The sequence below is a fragment of the Cupressus sempervirens genome, chromosome 5 (assembly GCF_028749045.1).
Source record: "Cupressus sempervirens isolate cs-2001-9-10 chromosome 5, ASM2874904v1, whole genome shotgun sequence".
Lineage (NCBI taxonomy): Eukaryota > Viridiplantae > Streptophyta > Pinopsida > Cupressales > Cupressaceae > Cupressus > Cupressus sempervirens.
The window spans coordinates 499,313,976-499,327,859 of NC_143122.1; positions in this window are offsets into that span (position 1 = coordinate 499,313,976).

The following is a 13,884-nucleotide window of genomic DNA, read 5'->3' on the forward strand; positions in this document are numbered from 1 at the left end:
GTTCCTTCAACCTCTATAGCCCACCACTCCTTAATTTTGTCAAACAGGCCAAGGTGCTTAGACCACATCTTCTCAAGTCTAAAGGGGAAAGCCTTCTTTCTATTTAGGGTATCTAAGGTAAGAGAGATAAGGGAATGATCTGATCCAAGATGCACCATAGATGAGAGCTTCCATTGAAAAGTGATTCATCCAACTAAAAGTTATGAGGGCCATATCCAATCTCACCTTGATGCAATCTGTGCCAATTCTCTTGTTGGACCAAGTAAATTTTCCTACCCCAACATCAACATCCAAAAGGGTCAAGTCCCTTATCATGTCAACCAAATGTTTCCTACTATCCACACTAAGTGGGAGCCCTCCTAAATTCTTCAAGGACAAGATAGGGGTATTTAAATCACCCATAAAAATGACCTTTGGTTCACCCATATGGGCCACCAAATCACAAAATTTTTTTCCAAAATATTCTTCTGTTATTCTCAGTATTAGGGGCACAGATGTTCATTAGAAACCAACTAACATGAGCCTTATGATTAAAGAAGTGTATGAGAAAAATATTACCTTCATCAAAGATGATGTTAGCTTTAAAGGTTTCCTTCCAAATTACTAATAGGCCTCCAAAATCCCCATCAAAGTTTGTATCCATGTTCTTCATTCCTTTACTAAAAAAACAATATTTTTAGGTTTCTCCTTCTTCATTTTTTGTTTCCTATATCAAAAGTAAATCTAGCCTATGATCACTCATCATATTCATAACAATTTCCTATTTTTGGGTTCCAGTAAGTCCATGAATGTTCCAGGAGATGATCTTCATGCTTTATTTTGGCTACATGTTTCCTAGATGGTTCTTTGGGTCCCATCCAGAATATTCCTCCTTGTTTCTTCCTTTCTAATTTGATTCTTGTTCTTCCTGCCTGGAGTACTAGATTTGCTTCCAGTGTCAACTTTTACCCTACTCCTTGTTGTTGCAAGTCAGACCAGTGAGGGGTCCTTTCTATTTTTATTTTACTTATTCTTGACTGATATCCATGGTCCTTCATTTTCTTCGTTGTAGCTATCAAAGAGAACCTTCATTCGGGAAAGGTGGCCAAGAGTGGTGGCCAAAACCCTCTTAAGAAATCAATTGACCATTGAAATGGAAACCCCTTTTCTTGTACTAGAGTTGGATTCCTATGAAAGAGGCTTTCTCAACACCTCTATAAGAGCCCCATCCTAAGAGTCAGGAAGACTTGATGGCTCATTAGTTTCCACCACTGTGGTCTCCTCATTGGTATTTTTTCCTATGGTCATTACATCCTCGGTATTACCAACCACATTATCCACTCCTCCCACCTGAGTGATGATTTTTGGACTAGTCTTGACATCTATAATGACCCTATTGTAATTTTTTGATAATACCTTGAGTTATGCCTCCTGCTCATATTCTTTGTTTCCTTTTGAAGTGTTATGTTCCAGTGGGGACTCTATCTTATCTCTTTGTCCAAGAACTCCCCCTTCCCCCAGGGTCTTTCCTTCTATTGCTTTCTCCTTCCATACCTTTCTGGGAGCTTCTGCTTGGTTTAGGGATTTGTGTTGGTTACCCTTGCTCTTTGCTTGTTTATTTTAAGCTTTTTGGACCTTTTCCTTCTCTCTAAAAATAGGGTAACCCTTTGCTTTATGTCCTACCTTTTTGCAATGGAAGTAGGAAAAAGAAACATTCTCATAATCAATCTTTTACACTCATCTTCCCAGACATGATTGGAACTTGATCACTTTAGGCATATCCAAGCCCTTAACCACTCCAACATTGATTCTAGCATATGTGAGTCTTTTCTTGGTTTCAATGACAAGATCAATAGAGAGCAATCCCCCAAAAGAGTTGGCGATGTCTTTGAAATCTTCTTCATGCTAGTATTCTAAGGGGAAGCTTTGATAATCTAATCCAAATATGGGCCTAGGTTAGGAAATCATTATTTAGGTCAAGGTTGGATGTCTAGTTTTTAGTATAAGAGTAGACTTCCCCATTGACCAGTTGCCTACACAAATAATCTTGGAGTAATCTTTAGGGTAGGAGAACTCAAAAGACATAAAGACTTTTGCCATAACCATTTCTTCAACCTAACCCTTCACCTCCCACTTATTTCTTGCAAATATTCACACCAGATCAATATTTGGTTGGGGGCCAATGAACTTACCCACTAGGGTAGCAGCCAGGCCCAAAATATTATGATCTATAATCTTTGTGTGAACTTCTAAGGTGAAAGTCCCCTTTTCCTTATCAGATTTATTAATGATCTTACGAAAGGAGAATTTACTTGATGGTTTGACTCCAAACATATTAGTCCATTACCCCCAAGCCCTTGTGGCCCCTCCTCCTAGTGTCCTTGGTTTTGGATTAGAGCTAGCCTTTTTTCCTATATGTGGTTGTAGGGTGTGTGGGTCCCCATCTTTTGATGCATCCCCCTTTTCCTTATCATTGTCTTGCTCGAGGCCCACAGACTGGTTGCCCTGCCTTAGCTTTGCAAGATTCTCACTTGAAATCCCATTCAAAAAATTTCCTCCCCACTCTACTTCGCTTCTCTCTTCCATAATTTTGAAAAAGGCTCTTATGTTGTCTATCTCTTGCAAAAATGTAAAGTTGCCAATGAGCAACTTTGACAATTTTTGCCAATTTGGCATTTGAGCCCCCCCAAACTTGTCTAGTTTGGTTTCAACCCTTCTAAAGAGATCTTAGAACATCTAAGTTCCCTTCTTAAACATGTCATACTCTCTTTAAGGAATTTTTCCATATTTTCCCCTTTTGGAGCAATTTTTGCATTTCTAGGCTTATCAGGACCCCATTACCAAAATCATGGCTCAAACCTAGTACTCTACTATTCATACCTCCTAAACACACCATGAGACTTCATTATTAGTCCTTATTCATCAAATTGTTGGCTATAACATTTACAAGCCAAAATTGCTTTAGGGATTTTCCCTTCCTCGAGGTGCTCCTGCACCAAGGAGCATATAAGAGTTTTAATCTATTGAAATAGAAAGTTACAAAGCAACATATTTTAGCACTTCTAGATTTTAATAAGGTGTTTCAAGTAGATTGTGATACTAGTGGTACTATAATAGGAGCTATTTTGAGCCAAGAAGGTAGACATGTTCCTTATTTTAGTGAGAAAATGAATGATGCCAAAAGAAAGTATTATGTTTATGATCAAGAATTTTATGCTATACTTCATGCATTGAAGAAGTGGATATAATATCTTCTTCCTAAGAATTTTTTTTGTATATTGATAATCAAATTTGGCAATATTTGAATAATGAAGGAAAAATGAATCAAAGGAATTTGAAATGAGTTGAGTTTTTGAAGAGTTATATATTTATTTTGAAACATAGGAGAGGGAAGTCTATTAGAGTTACAAATTCTCTTACTAGAAGACAAGTTTTACCTACAGAAATGCAGATTAAGGTGGTTGGGTTCTAGGAACTCAAGAATTTATATTCGAAGGATCCTAATTTTAGTAAGGCTTGGAAAGCTTGTATAGAACCTATTACACTTGATAGGGCCAAGTGGTTGGATTTCATAATCCAAGATAGTATGTTGTTCAAGGGAAGTCAATTGTGCATTCCATGAAGTTCTATGAAAGATAACCTCATCAAGGAGAATCACAATAGAGGATTAGCTAGACACTTTGGTAGAGATAAAACCATTTCTTTGGTTGTTGAGAATTATTACTAACCAAAATTATAGCAAGATGTGAAGAAGTTTGTACAAAGTTGTAGAGTATGTTAGATGGTGAAAGGAGTAAAGAAAAATACAGGGTTATATAAGTCATTAGCTATACTTGAGAATCAATGAAAAGATGTTAACATGGATTGTGTTCTTGGTTTACCAAGGATAGAACAAGGGCATGATTTAGTATTTGTGGTGGTTGAATTTTTTTCAAAAATGGCACATTTAATTCCCTGCAAGAAGACTAGTGATGATGTTCATGTGGTGAAGTTGTTTTTTAAAGAAGTAGTGAGACTACATGGTCTACCAAAGAGTATAGTTTTTCATGGTGATACCAAGTTTGTTCAGTATTTCTAGCATACATTGTAGAAGAAATTGAAGATGGATTTGAAGTTCAGTTTATCCCATCATCCACAAACTGATGGACAAATAGAAGTTGTGAACTAGAGTTTGAGGAATTTGTTGTGATGCTTGGCTGGAGATAAACTAAAAGGTTTGGATCTAATTTTATGATAGGCATAATTTGCATACATAATTTTTTCAATAGGAGTACTGGTAAATTAACATTCCATATTTTATGTGGGAATAGTCCTAGAATTTATTTTGAATTGAGGCAGTTGGATAAAGGGGAAATAAGTAGTGTTGAAGCAGAAGATTTTGTTAAACATTTGAAGAGCATCCATGAGGAGGTGAAGAAGCACATTACAAAGATAAATACACAATATAAGGCTAAGGATGATGTGAAAAGGAGGTATAAAAAATTTAATATTAGTGATGAAGTCATGGTTCATTTGAGGAAGGAAAAATTTCCAATGGGTACATATAATAAGCTTAAAATCTAGAAATTTGGACTGTGTAAGATAGTGAAAAAGCATTATTCTAGAAATGCTTATGAAGTAGGGTTGTCTACTAAACTAAATATTTCACCAGTTTTTTACATCTCAAATTTGACACAATATTATGAGGGAGGGATTGCAGATGAAGTTGTAGAAGCACGTGGAGTATTCTAGCATCTACTTTATGTACATGAGAGATTGAGGAGATATTGGATAGTCATGAGGGAAGAATCACAAGGAACATAGCATATGAAGAGTATCTAGTCAAATGGAAAGGAAGCCTAGTGGAGGATTCATCATGGCTAGCATAGGAGGAGGTTGTCTATAAAAAATTTCCTCTAACTACTTGAGACTTCCAAATTACTCTGGATGTCTGATGCAGGAGCATCATGGGTATACGAGAAATCTTGCATCACCTAAAAATATTTATGTTTTCATTTTTCCAGTTTTTGTATTTTTAATAAGGGCTATTCTTCTACAAATTTTTTATTTGAGGGATCTTTCTAATTTTAGTAAGTTGGTATTATGTTCTCAAATTGTTCTTATCTCATATATGGAGGTCCATCTTCGATATATCATCCTACGAGATGAGTTTCATTGTCATATCATATGCGTTGGTGCAGTTATTGTAGGGTTTTAGTGTGAATTTTTGCTATCCAAACTTCAAGTCCAATGATGAAGTCCTAAATGGCTCTAAAATGAGGTGAAACCTTAAAAGAAGGATGCTTGTGTGATTTTCCATTGTAGATCCCTAGCATAGGATTCCAAAATGGGGTTATAATAGCCCATCGGGTCAACAGTTTTCTAGCTATGGTCTATAAAAGTGGGCCCATCTGAAAATGTAATTTAGAAATTGTCTTGAGTCAATCTTATGTAATAAAGTGTAATGAAATGATATAATATGAGGGTGGTCAGCCTCAAGGGTTAGGGATTAGTGTCAAGAACCTTCTCAGGTAGTAAAAGTGCTTATATAAGGAAGGCTTGTATAGTTCTATGTGATGGTCATAACTTTGTCTTGTAGACTATTATAAGGAATGTGCCTATGTGGGTTCACATATTGTAATTCTATAATTTTGCATTTGCAATGATAATAAGAAGTCCATATTTTGATCTTTCTATTTGTGTTGTTCTACATTTCTATTGTTTGTTGTGGTATTAAGGGGAGTGCCCTTCATTAAAAAGGTTGACATATTTTTAAAGAAAATAAATAAATTAGTCTTTCCCCTATAAAACTCATCTTGTCAATTAATATGTACTTTATATGTTGCATCTATTCTTAGAAAATTACTAATCTTCTTCCCTTGAGATTCTTGAAATCTTTGATTGTAATACACAACTTGGAATGAATCATCGACGCTCCAATATTGAATGTGATAACCCTAGTACTTATAACATCTACCACATGAGATTTCATTAAAACAATTTCATTAGATTAAATGTTGAAAAATTGATCAAGTGATATCCAATACTAATACCAAGTTAACTATTACAATGGAAAAGAAACATAATTTTATCCATCATTCTAATTCTTTTTCATATCAAATTACTATTCATATAGTAGTATTACTAGTCTTGCTACACTATGTTATTTGGTACTTGCTTGAATTTAATTTTTATATAATATGAAAAAAATGATGATATCTTGCAGATATTATGGACAACAACAAAAAAGCTATATGGTATGAGTTATTGGAGAAATTATTATTTGTGATTTTAGCAAAGTTTTCTATGAAAGTTCTTACAAGAATGAAATTCATTTCTAAGTATTTGAACATCATTCTCTCCTCATATGCTTCACTAAGATTATTTATCCCATATATTATTTATCAAGAACATGTGTATTTTTGTTACACTTATTCCTATTTGAATCAAACCAATATGATCAAGGATTATAGAAGGTGAAACAAAATTTTATATTGTCCCTTTCATTAAATTTCCCAACTATAGAAAGTGCATAAATGTCATGTCAAATAGTATCTGCATATGTTCAAAATGGTTAAAGTACTTTGATTCCAAATTCTACATGTACAATATATCAAACATATGACCATCTTGGTTACATTTGTTAGCATGAATTCTAATAGTATTCCTTTGAGGGATTTTTCTTAGCATTGGAGAGTATTGACATGTTGCATTCATGACTGTGTTTGTCATTGATGTCAATGCAGTAGTAAGTTTGTGAAGATTGGTGAAGTAGCAGACATAGATTATAGTTTCATAGACAAGGTTTTTATTGTCTGGTGATGCACAATCAAGAACTTGTTGTACCTTCTGTCCTAGTGATGAGGTTAAATGCATAGAGTCTAAGTTGAAGATGTACGAAAGCTATAAGTGATTTACAGAGTGAAGTACAGAGATAGAGTGTATAGAAAGTTATTTTTTATGATCCTATTTAATCTTCTAGTAGAGATATAATCTAGTAATGCACAATTAGATAGTGATTGATGATAGTTTATGATGATGTCTACAAGTGTGCAAGTCCTGAAGTCACACATGTGAAGTCTTGTATATACTATGAGTTGACAATGCTATTGTAATTACAAATTAATTAATTATGTTATTATAATTAATTGGGAATGCCTCAAGGTAGACTCAAGGAATTATTTTGAAGATAGGGTATAAAGAAAATATGTTTTCCTTGTTTGTGTGTGTATCAAGTATTGAATGCAAAATGCAAAAATGAGCAGTCTTTGGTGGATATGAGTAAGCGATCAGAGGTATTATTGGATGAAAAGTTTGTGATCTGGTATCAAGATCAGGAGTAGAGGGTCAGTTGACATGACAAAAATAGAGGAAGGAAGTACAATTCAAATATATTATTATGCAAGGAATAATATAGAGATCATTTGGACATTGGGTTCATTGATCTTTCCCTTGAACCTATGTGGATAATGGGTCCATCTACCTTCTACAACTGCTAATAGGGTTGGCACAACTCCTAACAAGGTTAGCATAACTCCTAAAAGGGTTGGGATCTCCTAACAGGGATTTAGAATCTCCTAACAAAGACTAATATGCATTGAATGTTCTCACTGACTCCTAACAGGGTCCATCCTCTAACAAGGAATATTTATATTAGTACATCATCTTGTGGGTACCATCCCCACTAGGGTTTTCCCTTTGATCAAGGGTTTTCCTAGTTAACATAGCTGGTGTTATTGTGCATGAGTATCTTGTTGTGGTTTCTATTTGCATTGCTCACATGGTTAAGTTTTATTAATGTTGATAATTTTGATAGTAGTTGGATAACTGATTCACCCCCTGCCCCCTCTCATTTATATTGGTGGACTATATATTCTAACAATTGGTATCAAAGCTTCAAGTCCTTGAAGAAAAAGCTTAACAACTTTGGGTGATCAATGGTGAATCTTTTTAGAAAAGATAGTCCTAAATTTGATGGGGTCAACTATGACAGTCAAAAGGATAAGATGGAGACTTGTCTATTATGTATGGGTCTAGGTTATTGGCTTTTGATTAAAAGAAGCAAGATAATTGTAGAGGAAGAAAAGCTTGAACAATACAATAAAGTAGGGAGAGATCTATCCATTTGTAATATGTGAGCTAGAGAAGCCTTACTATCAATCCTTCCAGAGAACGAATATAATTAGGTAAAGTCTCTATTAACATCTTATTTGATTAGGAAAACATTAGAATCTACTTTTGAAGGTGATAAGCATACGAAGAGAATAAGATTACAGAATTGGATATGTGCATTTCAAGATGCTAAAATGATGGAAGATGAATCTTTAAGAAGCTATGTTGGTAGAATATATGAGATTGTTGCAGGAATCAAATCATATGGTGGATCCAAATGTATGTAAAATATATGTAGGATGTCTCAAATCAATGTCATTAGATCTTCAACACCAATCTTGAATGTATCTTTGCATAGAAGAAGGCTTGGATGAATGTGAATAGAGAAATCTTCAACAAGAAGGCTCCATAGAGATTGAATCCTTCAATGGCTAACAATGGCCCTCCTTTATAAATTAGATGCTTGAACACTTGAATGCTTGCTAGAACTTCACTTCATGGAATAATGGATGTAGAAAGATAATAGTTCACCTGATATCATAATGCATCTTCTTCCTTAGAGAAAAATGAGAGGAGGAGGCTTCTTTAAATAGAGATCTAGGGTACTAACTCCTAGAGAAGGCCAACATAGGAGCTTTAAATCTTATGTAACCTTAACCCCTAGGAATAGACCTAGACTAAATGTAATTTAAGAGTCTACCATTCCAAAAACCAAAATAGTCGACTTGGAAGCAGGAAAAGAAACTTTTTGAAGCTCGAGATCTCAAAACTCCCAAAAATTGAAAATAGGACCTAGGGCATGGACAAGGTTGACCCTACCTTAGGTTAGGGTTGAGGTCATCCATGACCTAGGTTAGGGTTGAGGTCATCCTTAATCCAAAGGCCAAAGTCCTCAATTTCACAGAGAAATTTGTCAAAAATAGGCTAGAAATAGAGAGAGAAAATCAGAATAGGAGGAAAACAATTAGATCCACATAAAGATTCATTCAAGGCACTCGACATGACCCCAGACCACTTACTCGAAGGGCTAAATGATCTTAACATGGAAGTGCTTCCATTTTAAGATGATACATTAAGGCCCCACTTTAGCAAGAGTATGAACTCAATGCAAACTCTTGATAAAGTAGATCGTAATGAAAAGATAAATTTATTAAACAAAGGGACAAAGAGATCCTCAAGCCCCTAAAGACTCAAGTCTTCATCAACTCCAAGATCACAATAAGAGAGACATCTCTAGAAAAAGAGAAAAAGAAAAGAGTGTGATTATCTCACCCAATGAGGACATACCACACAAGAAAATTGCACAACTAGAAACATGGAATTGAACCACCTAGTGAATGTGGCTACTCATTAGTCAACTCATCAAGGATTCACTCTTAAGAATATTCTATTCTATAAAAGTAAAATTAAAAGAGATCCAATCTTAAGGACACCTTCGACCTTAAGGGATCAACAATATTTGAAATTGGAGGGGCCAAGAGATCCTAAAATATAAACCCATGCTTTAAGGATTAGTAGTCACTAATTTGAAAAGTGAAAAGAAAAGTATGTTGAAGAATAATATATGTATTGAAATGTGTGTGTGTGTGTGTGTGTGTGTGTGTGTGTGCACAATAAGTGAGCAGAGTGTATGCCCCCATGTTAAAGTCAATGCTAACACTTTAACATGAGCAATGACTTTGACAGAAACATAAAAAACTCTATTGAGTACGTTTCCACTATGAGATGCCCCAGATGAAGACAAGTCAAGGGAAATATTACATAAACATACAAAGAACACAGAAGGGATCTACCTACAGGCCAAAGTCCTTGGTTCCACAGAGCAATTTGTTAGAAATAGGTTGGAAATAGAGATAGAAAAGCATAACAAGAGGAAAATAATCAGATCCATACAAAGACCCATTCAAGGTTCTTGACATGACCCCAAACCACTTACTTGAAGGGATAAATGCTCTTAACATAGAAGTGCTTCCATTTTAAGATGATACAACAATAGTAGAACTAGATTTGATGAAGATAAGAAGATTGAAGAAGGTATACCTCTTCTTGTAAGAAGAGAACCAGATGGTAAGAATATCTTTAAATGTTGAACTTGTAATGAATTTGGTCATTATGCATCTAAATGTCCTAAAAGAGAGAAAAAGTTTAAGGGAAAGTTTAAGCCTAGAAGACCTAGAAATTGTCTATATGCAAATGAAGATGAGGAATCTGATGAAAAAGTTCAGAGTGAAAGTGATAATGAGCTAGGATTCATAGCTATTAAGGAAGATGATCTTGACATAGAAATTATAAAGGAAAAATCTCTAGTTTCCCAAGTTGAAAAGAAGTCTAATTAGATAATAGATAGTGGATGTTCACATCACATGACTAGTGATATGAATAAGTTTATTAAATTCAGGAATCATGATAGAGGTATTGTTAGAGTTGGTAACAATGCAATCTATCACATCATAGGGATAGGATATATTACTCTTGATGGAAAGACTAACACTGATGATGTTTACTTTGTTGATGGATTAAAGCATAATTTGTTGAGTGTTGGGCAATTGGTAGATAAAGGTTATCTATTGCAATTCATAGAGAAGACTTGCATTATCAAAGACAAAGATGGGAAAATGATTAGAATAGGAATAGGGTCCAAAGGTAATGTATTTTAGTTGAATCCTAATGAAACAACATGTTTGGTTGCTAAAGTAGATAATAGTTGGCTATGGCATATGAGGTTTTGCAATATAAATTTTGATAACATTGTGAAGGTTAGTAGCACATTTTTAGTTAGAGATCTACCTAAGATAATAAAGATTGCTAATATTGTTTTGCAAAGAATGTATCTTGGCTAAGAAGAAGAAGGTATCATTTCCTAGCAAGAAGTTCACTACTATAGAGAAGTTGGAGATTATTCACACAGATTTGAGTGGTCCCTCAAGGACAAGAAGATTCTATGTAGAAATGAATTTCATGATTTTTGTTGATGAATTCAATAGAATGACGTGGGTAGCATTTCTTAAAGAAAAGTTTGAATAATTTGACAATTTTAAGATATTTAAGAAAAGAGTTGAGAATGAATCTAGTGTTAAAATGTTTGAGATCAGATAGAGGAGGAGAGTTTAGCTCTAGATATTTTAACATGTTTTGTGAAGAAAATGGAATCAAGAGACAATTGTCTTCACCCAAGACACCTGAGCATAATGAAATTGTTGAAAGAATAAACATATCAGAAGCAGAGGCAACAAGAGAAATGATATTTTAAAATGATGTATCCAAGACATTTTGGAGAGAAGCAGTCAATACAACATTATACACTATGAACAAAGTACATATCAGAAAAGTTATGGAGAAGATTCCTTATGAATTATGGTTTGGTCATTGACCCTCAATCAAGTATTTTAGAATCTTTGGAAGAAAATTTTATATAAAGAAAGATGATGATATTGGTAAGTTTGATCCAAGAAGTGATGAAGGTATGTTTCTTGATTATTCATTGAAAAGTAAAGCTTATAGATGTTTTAACCATAGAACTAAGACTATAGTTGAATGCACAAATGTAAAAGATGATGAAAAGTTTGGAATCAAGGAAAAGATGATGGATTACAATTTTGATGAAGAAGAGGATAATACTAGAATTGTTAGACATAATGTAGAAGTTTTCTTTGAGACTAACAATGATTTGTAGAATGATGTACAAATTGTTGAGCAAAGAGGAGAAATATCTAAACCAAGGGATGAAGTAAGAGTTGAGTTAGCATACATCTAATAGGAACTTGACAAAGAATCATCCTCCAAAGCAGATAATTGGAAGCATAGAAAAAGGAGTGATGACAAGAAATAGAGTTAATGAAGAGATATGTTTGATTTCTCAGGTTGAACCTAAGAGTGTAGATGAAGCCTGTAAAGATGATCATTGGATTCAAGAAATGAAGGAAGAATTAGACAAGATTATGAAGAATGACACATGGGAGTTAGTTCCAAGATCTAAAGAAAAGAATATCATTGGAACCAAATAGGTATTTAGAAGCAAGATGAATGAGCAAGGTGAAGTTATAAGGAACAAGGCTAAACTTGTGTGCAAAGGATATTCACAGCAAGAAGGAATAGACTATGAGGAGGCATATGCCCCTGTAGCTAGAATGGAAGCAGTAAGAATGTTCTTGGCTTATGCAATGAACAAGAAATCCAAAGTGTGTCAGATGGATGTAAAATCAACCTTCCTGAATGGAGAACTTGAAGAAGAGGTATACATTGAGCAGCATGAAGGTTTTCCTCTAATAGAAGAAAAATACATCGTATGCATACTAAAGAAAGATCTATATGGTCTAAAGCAATCATCTAGAACCTGGTATACAAGGTTGGACAACTATTTGGTAAAGCTTTGATTTTTTAAATTTACGACAAGTAGTAACTTTTACTTGAAAGAAATAGAGAATGGTTTGTTGATAATAGTAATATTTGTTGATGACATAATATTTAGAGGTAGATGAAGCAAGTGATAATTTTTCTAAAGAAATGTAGAATGAGTTTGAGATGAGTATGATTGGAGAAATGAACTTTTTCCTAGGTTTATAGATTGTGCAAAATAGTAACAACATTTTTATTTCACAAGCTAAGTATTTGAAAGATTTTTTGAAGAGATTTGACTTGGAAAGTTGTAAGCCTATTGGTACACCAATGATAAATGGTCACAAGTTATCTAGCAAAGATGAGACAAATACAATTGAGCAGAAGTACATATCCATGATTGGAGGTTTGCAATATCTAACTCACACTAGACTAGATATAGCAAATGCAGTTGGGATTGTCGATAGATTTCAAGCTAACCCTAAGGAGTATCACTATGCAACTATAAAAAGGATATTCAAATATTTGAAGGGAACATCTGATGATAGGATATGGTATGATAGATTGAGTGAGTCCACTCTATGTGCATATATTGATGTCGATTGGGTAGGCAATATGGATGACAAAAAGAGCACTAGTGGTGGAGCATTCTTTCTTGGAGGAAGATTGGTTTCTTAGCTAAGCAAAAAACAAGATTGTATATCACAGAGTATAGCTAAGGCAGAGTATGTAGCAGTAGCAAATAGTTGTAATCAAGTGATGTGGATGAAACAGATGCTAAAATACATTAGGACAAAATTTTTAGAACCTATTATCATATACTGTGATAACACAAGTACAATAAGTATGTCTAAGAATCCTATATTGCATTCTAAGACTAAGCATATATCTATTAATTATCATGTTTTGAGAGAGAAAGTAGCAGAAAAGGAGATTAGATTAGAGTATGTGAGTACTAAAGATCATATTGCAGATATCTTGACGAAGCCCTTACGTAAAGAGACATTTGAAAACTTGAGAGGTATGCTTGGGGTTATGGCCCTACCTATTTCAGAGAAAATGATGCAAAGATCACATTAGTCCAATGGTACATAGCACAACTGTTTAACTAGACTGAATGTTGATGCTTCTGGTATGGAGAGTATTTGTGGTGAGCAAAGTCATTAAGGATTCCTAGTATTTGGTATTGAATAGTATCTTTAGACACATGAGCTAGTTAAAGTCTTTGAGCAACAATTGACATAATGAGGCCTTTTTTGTTAATGTCAATGGGGGCAAAGAGTGCATGAAAATCATCTCCTAAGTGTGTATGGGGGAGAAGAGTGCATAAAAATATCTATTTTATAAGGGAGATTTAGAAAGATTCATGAATATCTCTATGGGGGAGATATACAACATGAAGAAACAAAACATAGTGTTCTAGAGGATTTTCAGATTTGATTGATGAAGATGATTTGAAAGGATGAGAATAGTAGTAGA